Source organism: Orycteropus afer, unplaced genomic scaffold, assembly GCF_000298275.1.
Source record: "Orycteropus afer afer isolate SDZICR_OR568_19922 unplaced genomic scaffold, OryAfe1.0 scaffold00005, whole genome shotgun sequence".
Classification (NCBI taxonomy): Eukaryota; Metazoa; Chordata; class Mammalia; order Tubulidentata; family Orycteropodidae; genus Orycteropus; species Orycteropus afer.
The window spans coordinates 6,327,417-6,340,026 of NW_006921592.1; positions in this window are offsets into that span (position 1 = coordinate 6,327,417).

Sequence of the window (12,610 nt, forward strand, 5' to 3'; positions counted from 1 at the left end):
TATTAGGAGCTCTGGTAGTGTAGTGCCTAAGGCACCTGACTGCTAACCAGAAGGCTGGTGGTTCAAACCCACCAGCCACTCCTCAGAAGGAAGGTTGAGCAATCTACTACTTCCTTAGTGATACCGCCTCAGAAACCCAAGGAGGGGTCACTATAAATCCGGTCAGACTTGACAGCACATAATAACAACAACATCCCTTCATTAGGAACTCTGGTGGCCTATTGTCTAAGGCATTAGACAGCTAACCAGAAGGCTGGTAGTTCAAACCCACCAGCCACTCTGGAGGGAAGACTGGGCAATCTATTTCTGTAGAGATACCACCTTGGACCCTCAAGGAGGGGTTGCTATGAGTGGGAACAGACTTGACAGCAGTGAGTTTGTTTTATTTGTTTGTTTGTTCGGTTGGTTGGTTGGTTTATCCCTTCAGTGTTCTCCAGACATGAGATTATTTGGCTTTTTACCTTGTTGACTACTTTGCTAAATCTTTTTATGGTCATATTAATGGTTGTTTGATACCACTTACCCTGAAAGACTGACCTAAAGAGGACTGACTTAAGAAATTATCCATAATAAGGGACTATAGATCAGATAGACTGTGCTTTAATGTCATTGAGAAATTACTCAAACAAGATTATTATGTGTAATTATCAAAACCTAAGCAGCTAAAATGTCTTTGAGAAGAGACAGTGGACTCTAGTCATGAGTAGAGACATCAATAAATTGCACCATCTTCAGATGCCAAGAAAACTGAAGAAAGTATCTGAAGGAATTGAGTTTAAGTGTACTCTTTGAAGCTGAGAGGAAATGGTGTTCAGTGTGCCAAGGTTAAAATGCTCTTACTCAAAGCTAAATTGGATGTGGTCACAGCACAGATCATTTACTGTACTATCATTTATGAACATTTCAGATCTTTCAAGTGAGACAGGGACAACCATTATACAACAGATCAAAGACCAAAGAGGAGTAAGTGGGAAAAGATGAGTAACCCAAACAGGCTAAAGAATGTAACTTTTCCTTTTTAAACTATAGCTTATGAATTTGTAAAATGAATAAAATAGTGAATGTTAGTTTGCTTACTTTTATTTATTTCTGTGTAAGTGTTTTAAATTTCAAACATATTTTCATGGTGGTCCTTTTCTTGAATTCTTTAAGATGAAGGAAAATCTTAAAATGAGTATTATAAAAATGAGGCAAAGATTCAGACAGTTGGGAGCATTTGAGTCACCCCCCTTAGAGAACATAAAATACATGTAAAGAAAGGAAGGAAATCTGAGGTTCAGAGAGAACAAGTGACTTCTAAAAAACCACAGCAAGTAGAATCCCCTCCTTGTTCCTTGAACCTCTTTCTCCATGAATTTAACCATTTGGTGCCTTGATAAATTAATGAGATTATTGAAATATGTAAAAAATTGAGTTCTAGAACATGAAAAAAGTATTTTCTCAATGTGAGAAATAATGTGTACAATAAAGATATCAACTATAGTTCATAATAGTATAGGACAGTCAGTCAACATCAACAAAGTTACTCAGCGCACTCTACTGAAGAGGACACTGAAGGAAATACAAACAAAAATGTATAATTTCTTTTCTCAAAGACAAGAAAGGTAGAGATGTACAAAAATTACAGAATTAACTGAAGCTTATATACAGACAAATAAACAAAATTATCATAAGTGGAATTGTTTATGTGCATATATGTCTGTATATGTATCAGTCAGTTAAACACATTTTCACAAATATTATGAGACTTGATCCTTGCCATCACTCTACAAAGAATGTAGTACTCTTGTCTCCATTATGTTTGACGACTGACTCCATGTTCTGTGGCTATTTTGTGGTATTTGCTGAAGCAAATAACATCACATGACCTCTGCATGGAATTTAAAGATGACCAAACATTTTCACTTATATGTTTTCATTTAATCTAACAAGTTAGTAAGGACCTTATTATTATCCACATATACCAGAAACGTAAAGAGTGTATTTTGTTTAAAATTTCACTGTTAACAGGTTAGAGTTAACAGATTCAAACCCAGGAACTCAGATATCAAACCATGCAGTCTCCTTTTAACATTTTTCTGTTGTAAGGAAAACAAACTCTGAAAGAGGCATTAGGCAAGTTTTAAGATATAAATGAAATAGCTATTATACTCTATTCAAATTAGTTGCTGATTTCTTTTTCTCGTTATATTGATCTATAAAAGTTCTTAGTTTTCAGATGAGAAATGAATATGTGGAAAAGCAGTAGTATATGAAAGAACTTGGACAAGTTCTAAGAATTTCAGCCTGAGTGGGGCAGAAAGGGAGGATGAAAACGTTAGCAGGCGCAAGATCACAAAGGTCTGCGTGTGCTGCACCAAGGACCTTGGATGTTATGAACAATGATGAGGCATTGAGTAGGTTAAGGAGAGGATCAGGGTCATGTTTGTGTTTTTGAAAACCTGTCTGAATATCAGTGATTCCGAACATTTGAGAGACATACTTAAAACGCCAGTTCAGAATCCCTTAATCAAAACCATTGAGACTGGATGTGACGTAAAACTCAGACTATCTTGTTATTAGGTGCTCTTGAGTCAATTCCAACTCATAGCAATGTTATGTACAACAAAATGAAACACTGCCTGGTTGCACGCCGTCCTCACCATCCTTGCTGTGCCCATTATTGCAGGCACTGTATCAATTTTTCTTGCTGAGGGTCTTCTCCTTTTGTGCTGACCCACTGCTTCACCAAGCATGATATCCTCTTCCAGGGAGTTGTCCCTTCTGACCACATGACAAAGCTAGGTGAGACGAAGTTTAAATAAGGGAAAGATACTGTCTTAGGCTAGATTCTCTAGAGAAACTGTCTTAGGCTAGATTCTCTAGAGAAGCAAAACCGGTGAAGTATATATGTGTGTGTGTGTGTGTGTGTGTGTATGCATATATATATGGAGAGAGAGAGAGAGAGAGAGAGAAGATTTGACCCAACGAAATGGCTTACACAGTTGTAGAGGCTGGCATGTCCCAGGTCCATGGGTCAGATACCAGGCAGGAGGCTTCTCCTGATTCATGTAACCGCAGGGGCTGACAAACCCAAGACTGATGCAGGTCAGATGCAGGATGCTCACTGTCTGTGGAGGGCGATGAATCCAAGATTGGCAGATAAGATAGGAGGCTTCTGGCTCACAGGTTGTGGAAACTAATGAACCTCAAGATCAGCAGGCAATGTGGTAGTCTGCTTGCTCATGTCCAAAGAACTGGTCGTCAGATGGTGACGAGTCAGATGAAGGATCCAGATCAAACAAAAAGCCAGAGAGCAGAGCTTTCCCATAACATCCATAGATATTGAAAGCAGGCCATACTCTTGAGGAAATTCCCTTTCAACAGATTGGCTGCTCATAGGAGATCTCATCATGGAGATGATTACATTTTATCAGATTTTGTCATGGGGATGACTACATCATAACTGTCAAACTATTGAGAATCATGTCTCAGGCAAGTTGATACACAACCTTAACCAACAAAGCCAAGAACAAAAGTGTAAAGGTATGTGTTTTAGTCATTTAGTGATTCTATAACAGAAATATCACAAATGGATGGCTTTACAAACAGAAATTTATTTTCTCACAGTTTAAGAGGCTAGATGTCTGAATTTAGGGTGCTATGTCTAGAGGAGGGAGCTCTGGTAGCATAGTGGCTAAGGCACTTGACTGCTAACCAGAAGGCTGGCAGTTCAAATCCACCAGCCACTCCTCGAAAGGAAGATGGGGTAATCTACTTCCACAGTGATACTGCCTGGGAAACTCAAGGAGGGGTCACTATGAGTCAGGTACGACTTGATGGCACATAACAACAACAACAACATCTTGAGGAAGGCTTGCTCTGTCTGTTGGCCCTGGAAAAAGAAGGTCCTTATCTTTCTTGAGCTCTGCTCCTCGGCCATCTTCATGTGACTTGGAACCTCTCTTCTCTCATTTCTGCTTTCTAGTTTCCATTTAATCTCTTTTATATCTCAAAATAGATTGACTCAAGATACAAGAAGGCCAATCTTGTCTCATTAACATAACAAAGACAGTCCGTTCCCAAATGACATTATGGCTACAGGCATAGAGGTTAAGATTTAAAGTACAAATGTGGGGGTAATACAATTCAATCTACAAAGCTTTGGCCCCCAAAAATTCATGTCCTTGTCACATACAAAACACATTCACCTCATTACATCATCCCAAAGGTCTTAATGGCAAACGCAAAATCTCATTTTATATTTGAATCATATAAATAAAATATTGGTGAGATTTTAGGCATATTTTATCCGGGGGCAAAATTCCTTTCATCTGTGAAACTGGGAAATCTAGAATACAAGGAATCTGTTTCCAAAGTACAATGGTGAAACAAGCCCAAGGCAGATATTTCCATTACAATGATGGGAAATTGGAGGGAAAGAAGGGATAATGGGCACTGAGTAAGTCCAAAACTTATCAGAACAATTTACATTAGCTCTTTTTTTTCCTTTTAAAATACATTTTATTGAAATATAATTTTTGTACAGTGAAATACACAAAACTAAAGTGACAAGGGCCAATGCATTTTTTTGTGGTATTCCCTCCCTTCTCCTTCTCCTCCCCTCTGTAACCAACAAAGAAAGTTTCCTTCCATATATAACCCTTTCCTTGAGTTTTTACAGTATTGAACTAATACTATATTTATCGTTCTATGATTGACTTATTTCACTCAGCATAATGTCCTCCAAGTTCATCCATGTTATGCAATGTTTTGCAGATTCTACATTATTATTTAGTGTTGCATAGTGTTTCATTGTGTGTATGTACCGTAGTTTGGTTATCCATTCTTTTGTTGATGGGCACTGTTCTGGTTACCTAGTGCCACTCTGACAAGAATATACCACAAATGGGATGGCTTGAACAAACAGCAGTTTATTCTCTTACAGTTTGGAGGCTTTAAGTTTAAGTTCAAAGTGCCAGGCTCTAGGGGCTGTGCAAAAGCCCCTCGACCTTAGGCTTCAGGTCTGCCTCTTGCTCCAGGCCCACTGAAGCTAGAGGCATCTCTTCACTCAGGCAGCTACTGGCTGCTGAGACTAACAAGCCCAAGGTCGACAAGTAAAATGGCACAGTCCCAATGTTACTAAACCAAATACCAGGCCATTAATTCAAGTCTGTTGAAAGTCCCAGGGTTGGTAGAGCATGGCAGGCTGCTGAATGATGACACGGCTGCATGCAGGGTTCAAGTGTGCCATAAGCTAGAGACCATTCCTCAAGGCTTCTCTTTATATACAGGAAGCAGACCACATCCCTAGAGCAGCTACTCAGCTGCTCACAGTAAATTCCACCATGGAGTTGATTACCAGTCTCATCAAGGGGAATAATACATCCAACTGCCTAGTCAAATTAACACACACACTTCACTACCACAGGTCCATAGGTTATTTCCACCATTTTGCTATTGTAAATAGTGCTACAATGAACATAGGTGGGTATATGTCTGCTATTGTTCTGGTTCTCACTTCTTAAGATATATACCTAGTAATTGGGTTGCTAGGTCAAATGGTATTTCTAATTCCAGCTTTTTAAGCAATCGCCATACTGCTTTCCAAGTTGTTATATCATTTTACAGTCCCACCAGCAGTATATGAGAGTCTCAATCTCTCCACATCCTCACTAGCACTTGTTATTTCACATCTTGTTAAACTTTGCCATTAGTTCTGGGGTGAGATTGTATCTCATTGTTGTTATGATTTGCATCTCTGTGATGGCAAATGATCACGAACATTTCCTCATGTGTTTGTTGGCCACTTGAATATCTGCTTTGGTGAAGTGTTTATTCATGTCTTCTGTCCATTTTTTAATTGAATTGTTAATCTTTTTGTTGTTGAAGTGTTGGAGTTTTCTATAAATTTTAGAGATAAGTCCCTTGTCATATGTTGTTGCCAAATATTTTTTCCCAATCTGTAGGTTCCTTTTGACTCTTTTGCAGAAGTCTTTGGAAGCACATAAATATTTAATTTAATTTTCCTTCATTGCTATTGTCTCAGTATTTGCTAAATATTTGTGCTGGTCCTCTTTTTTTATTTTGATGTGAAAGTTTATCATTTTTCTTTGAGGTTACCCTGTGATTTATAATTTTCTTCCTAAGTTTAGAATAGTCCATTCTATCTTGCAGTTGTCTTGACTTCCCTACCATCTGGAAGTTCTATAATGACACAGTTTTTTCCCTCTTTTTGGTTTGTAGTTGTCCTCATTTGTCAATTGATGTCTCTGGTTCCCTGCTTACAATCTCGTAGGCTTGTTTATTTGGATACTTCCATAACTGGCTTGGTTTCTGGATTGTGCCATCATGTGTGTTAATGCTCAGTTGTTATTTGCTATTGTTGGTTCTCTGTCCAAAGGACTCCCTTTAGCATCTCTTGTAATTTCATCTGGTTTTAACAATTCTCTTAATCCCTGCTTGTCTAGTAATGTCCTGATTTTACTATCATATTTGGGGGACAGTTTTGCTGGGTAAATAATTCTTGGTTGGAAATTGTTTTCTTTCAGGATTTTATATATACCATCCCATTATCTTCTTGCCTATGTGGTTTCTGCTGAGAAATCTGAGCTTAGTCTTATTGGTTGTCCCTTGTAGGTAACTTTTAGTTTTTCCCATGCTGCTTTCAGGATTCTTTCTTTGTCTTTGGTTTTGATGAGTTTGATGATGATATGTTTTGATGATTTTCTTTTGGGGTCTATCTTGTTTGGGGTTCCTTGAACTTATTCAATGGATATATTCTCCTCTTTCATCATACCAGGGAAATTCTCTTCCAACAAATCATCAACAATGTTCTCAGTGGTTTCCTTTGTCTCTTCCTGTTCTGGAATCCCAATTACATATAGGTTATTCCTTTTGATGATATCCCACAAGAACCCTATGCTTTTTTCATTTTGTTTTGATCTTATTTCTGATTGATCCCTTTTCAAAGAAGTATTTAGGTATTTGTCTTCAATCTCATTAATTCTGTTATCCATTGATTCAATTCTACTTCCTTGCCCATTCAGTGTGCTATTTCTGATAATTTAGTATTAATCTTCTAGATTTCTATATGTAGATTTTGTATAATTTCTAATTTTTCATTTATTTTGTCATTTTGTTCTTGTATTGTCTTTTAAAATCATTCTAGGTTTTCTCTGTATTTTCCTTAATTTTGTCAGTGTTTTCCTTGATCTGTCTCTCAGTCTGTTGAAGGTACCTAAATATAATTCTTTTAAATTCTTTACCAGGGAGTTCTGATGCTGCTTCTTTCTCAGGGATGTGTTTTGGGTCTGTATCCTGGTCACTTGTTTCTCCTACTTTATTTTGCTTCTTTGTGTCAACTGTGATACTCAGTTGTCTCTGAGACATTGTGCTGTTTTTGTGTTTATATTCAATTGGTAATTGTATGTTGGAGTGACTTGCCCACAATCTTTGTTTTCTTTAGATGTTATCTACATAAGCAGGGTACTGTGCTAGTTGTGCTAGTTGGCAGCAGTTATACACTCACCATCTTTTTCCCATTGTCACCCTCGGCAAACATAACCTATTCTTAGCTCCCTGGAATCAGAATGAGAATGCTGTCACTTTAAATAGCCAAAATGTCCTCTGCTTGTAAGCATTCAAAATGGCTGCACCCTTGGTAACTTTAAATATCCAAAATGGCCACCACTTGTAAACATTCAAAATGGCTGTGCCCTCAATCACTTTACATACCCAAAATGGCTTGTAAACAATCAAAATGGCTACACCCTTTGGATAGCTGAAAGTCCACAGCTCAGGTAGTCTCCCTCCTTGCTGTTTCCCTTCCTAGTCATAGACCACCAGCTCAGTTGTCCTTGGAGCCCTTGGTGACAAGGGCTGATCTTTAGGTCAATTCTCAGGTCCCAACACCAATAGGAAATATTCAGGCTGTTAGTGCCATCAGAGTAGCTGACAGTCCGCAGCTCTGTCCGTCTCCATACTCACTGTTTTCATTCAGGTTTTTCCACTAGTTGGTACCTAATCCACTTCTGTATACTTCCTTTCAAAGCTCAGGGCTCCAGGATTATCTTCTGTATCTCTGTCAATTGGTTTATCTTTTCTTTATTGAAGAGTGTCTGTGTAGCTTGTCTCCTATTCTGCCATCTTACTGGAAGTTCCTCTGCATTAGTTCTTAAGGATTGAAAATAATCCTCTTTTCTCTGAGAACATCTGGGCAAGAGCCCTGTCCTCCAGACACTAGGCATTGGCCATGCCTTCCAAATTAGGAGTGGAGACCACCCAGCCCTAAGTTTCAGTCCCACCTTCCAGACCCACTGGGATGGAAGATCTGCTCTCTCAGCTTTGGGTGGCCCCATTCTCCTAGCTCATCTCAGTGGTGACTCTACCATCTCAGCCCTCACAGGCTCTATTCTCCTGGCTCTTGGTTATGGCAACACTGCCCCTCAGCTGTGGGTGGCAGCCCTATGTTCATGGCCCAGTAGCACTACACTCCAGAACCAAATTGGTGGAGTTCTGACTCCTTGAAACCTAAGAGTCTGTGACTTTACCCTTTGCAACCAAGGCAGTCCTGCTTATCATGCTCTTTCTAACAGTTCTTCTGATCACTGTAGAATTTCTCCAGTGATGGTCTCTTTCTTTTCCTAGAAGACAACATGTATAACTCCTTTGGCCTCTTTCCTGCCTGTAGGATTCCAAGAGGCAGACAACTTTCTTTCCTTTCATTCTTTCTCTCTCCCCTTCAGTCTAAACTGATGGGTTTTCTGCTATAATAGCTGGTTACATCCATCAGTCACAGATTTAATCTTTAATAAAAAGATAACGTAGCCATGTCCTTGGTGAAAATTCTAGGGCATGTGTCTTTAGTTCCTACAACAGAATTTTCCAAATCTTTAAGTTGTGTTTTCATTTTGCATAGTTCATTTTAAGCCCATATTTTTTCTCTTGCATTTTTAAGCAGTAAGGAGAAACCATATGGACCCTCTAAGATCTTACTTAGAAATCTCCTCAGCTAACTATCCAAGTTTATCATTTACAACTTCTAACTTCCACTAAATATTTGAACATATTTCAGAAAAGTTTTTTGCCATTGCATAAAGCATTGGCCTTCCTCTATTGTTCAATCACATGTTCATAATTTTCTTTTAAAGCCTCACCAGAAGCACATTTAATGTCCATATGTCTAGCAACACTCTGCTGCTGATGCCACATGAATCACATGTATTGTCTAAGACAAGGGCCTTTATAGTTCTCCTCACTTTCTTCTGAACCCTCACCAGAATTACTTTTGACATCCATAATACTACCAACAGTTTCTTCAAGGCAATCTACACTTTTACTATTGTTGTTGTTGTTATGTGCTGTGGAGTCAGAACTGACTCATAGCAACCCCTCCTTGGGTTTCTGAGGCAGTATCACTATAGAAGTAAATTGTCCAACCTTCCTTCCAAGGAGTGATTGGTGGTTTGAACTGCCAGCCTTCTGATTAGCAGTCAAGTGACTTAGGCACTATGCTGCCAGAGCTCCTACTTTTACTATTAGTCATCTTGAAACTCTTCCAGACTCTACTCATTATCTAATTTCAAAACCTGTCCCTGTTTTAAATATCTGGTACAGCAGCACTCTCACTCTCTTAGTTCTCTAGTGCTGCTAGAACAGAAATACAAGTGGATGGCTTTAACAAACAGGAATGTATTCTTTTATGGTTTAGGAAGTTAGAAGTCTGAGTTCCCAGTGATGGCTCTAGGGACTGGGGGTTGGCCCCTTGAACTTGGGCTTCAGCTCTACCTCTTATTTCAGGCCCACTGGTACTGGAGGTTTCTCCCAACTCACACAGCTATTGGCTGCTGAGGCTGGTGAACCTAAGATTGGCAGGTAAAATGGCACAGTCTCGAGATCAGCAGGTAACACAGCAGACCACTGGTTCAAGTCCAGAAACAGGAAATGACGACTCAGCCAAATGTAGGATCCAAAATGTGCCCAAAAGACCTTTTCCAAAGCTTCTCAACATATAGTGCAAGTAGGCCACACCCTGAGGGTAACTCCTTTTCTACCTCTTAGCTGCTCACAGCAGATTCCACCAAGGAGTTGATTACAGTCTCATCACGGGGAATACCTACATCCAGCTGCCAAGCCACTCAAACCCACAGCCCAGTCAAGTTGAACACATGACCTTAACTACTATATCCACTTCTTAGTACCAAATTCTTGGTTATCTACTGCTGCTGTAACAGGATTACCACAAGTAGATAACTTTAACAACCAAAAATTAATATTCGCACAGTTTAAGAAGGTAGAAGTCCAAATACAGGATGCTGGTTCCAGAGTAAGGGCTTCTCTGTCTCTCTTGGCTTTGGAGGAAGTCCTTGTCTCTTTGGAGCTTCCGCTCCTAGATGATCTTCATGTGGCTAGGTGTCTCTCTTCCCCTATCTCTGCTTGCTCACTTGCTTCTTTAATCTCTTTATAGAACTCAGAAGAGATTGACTTAAAACACACCCTATGCTAATCCTTTCTCATTAACATAACAAATACACCCATTCCCAAATGGGGTTGTAACCAGGGGTGTATAGGTTAAGATTAACAAGACATTTTTGGGGATACAGTTCAATTCATAACAGTAAGTCTGAAATGAAGTTTGTGGAATAAGGTGGAGGTGACAGAATGATGAATGTTAAATGCCATGTTAAAAATTTTTGTTATGTTCTTTAGTAATATGGACTGACAAAAATTTAAGTGGCAACAATAGAAAGGATAGATTAAAACTAAAGGGTAAATTTCACCAACTCTTATAGTCTGCATATGAGAAAGAAGAATAAAAATAAAATTTATTGCTGAAATGTCAGACTCAAGGATGTTAGTTAGTTCTTCAAACAAGATTGCTTTGTATATACACACAAAAAATTGATATATCTACATAACACAAAATGTACATATATACACTTACATACACATGTGTGTGTGTGTATAATGCATGTATAATGTTAAGTATATGTTTATATATGTATTCTACAACCTTATTTTCTGGAATTTAAATATTCAATTAAAAAGCATTTCATGCCTAACAACTGAACCAAAGACCCATGAATACCCTACAGCAATGAAAATTTAGCCATCTTTTCCTGAAATAAAAGCAATTAGGTGATACATTCATTGACTCATGGGGTAAGAAGGTCTCTCTTGAGGCCCTCTGCTACATTGCCCTGCCTTCTTGCTAATGAATGCATCCCCTATTTGTAAACTTCTTTAGGCAAAACAATTTCCTTTTAAGGTGGTTTATAATGTCATTAGACTTCCCATTTGTGTTCATATGTACCACATTTATGAGCAGAGGATGCTGGCACAGGTATTCTCTGAAATGAGAGACAAAGAGAGAAACTGCTTTCTACAGAATGTGCAGTTTCCTTTTCATTATAGCTAGTTTCCTTAAATGAGAGTATAACAGAGATTTGCTATTTTATATTTATCCAATTTTTTCCTGTGGACATGAAGTAAAGTGTATTATAACTAGTAGGATATTGGGGGACATACACATCAGCATGTTAGACACAAAATAGAAAGGGTTGAACACTAATCTCAGGTCCGAGCATCAATATCGTGATATGATAACATTTTCTTTTTTCCCCTTCTTTTTTTTTTTTTTCTTTATCATGCTTTAGGTGAAAATTTACAGAGCAGAGTTTATTTTACATTCAACATTTTGTGTACATTTGGTTTCACTCCCCAATTATCATCCCCAACCCTAACCCACTCTTCTCCCCTCCCTTCCCAGAAATCCCTCCCCTCCCTGTGCCCTTCTTAGTTATGCACTCCTGTGTGCCCTGCTTTTCCTCTGTGTGAATGCTACCCCTCTGATGTCCCATGGCTGGTTGGTCCAAGGGATGTATCTCTGTAGAGTATGTGGGTGCAGTGCCCTGGGTTGAGTGGTCTGCATGTACATCTTATTTACTATTGAACTGAGAGCCAGCCCTTGGGAGTAAGCTTTTCTCTCTGTTTTTTTGGATTTTGTCAGTTTTTCTCCTTGATCTATCTTTCAATCCATTGAAGGTATCTAAATATAATTCTTTTCAATTCTTTATCAGGTAGCTCCAATATCATTTGTTCCTCAGAGAAGTTTCTGGCTTTGCATTCTGGCTCATTGTTTGTACTAGTTTATCTTGCTTCTTTGTGTTAGTTGGGATTTTCTATTGTCTCTGAGACTTTGTGATATTGTTGTATTTGTATTTAATTGCTTTTTTAATGTTTCACTCATTTTTTGGCTTAATTATTATTATTATTTAATGTAGTTGAATAAGTGGGGCTGGTATGCTCGCTCCTCTCTTAGCTAGTTTGGCAGCACTTAGGCACTCACCACCTGTCACCTGGTTGGTATGATAAAGGATGAGAATATGCACACAGATCTCTCTTCGTTGTTTGTGTAAAACAGTTTAAGGCAGGTCAGGCTCCATCTATTGTTGAGCATTGATATGAAAGCAGGTCCTGACCATGTGAGTAGGACTGAAGTAGATGCAGATGTGGTTGGGTTGTGTGGCACTGTTGCTGATTCCCACAAGATGATGCTAAAAAAGGAAAACAAAAACAGGAAAATGAAAACTATAAACATCACAAAAAGAAAATAAATAAAAGAAAAGAA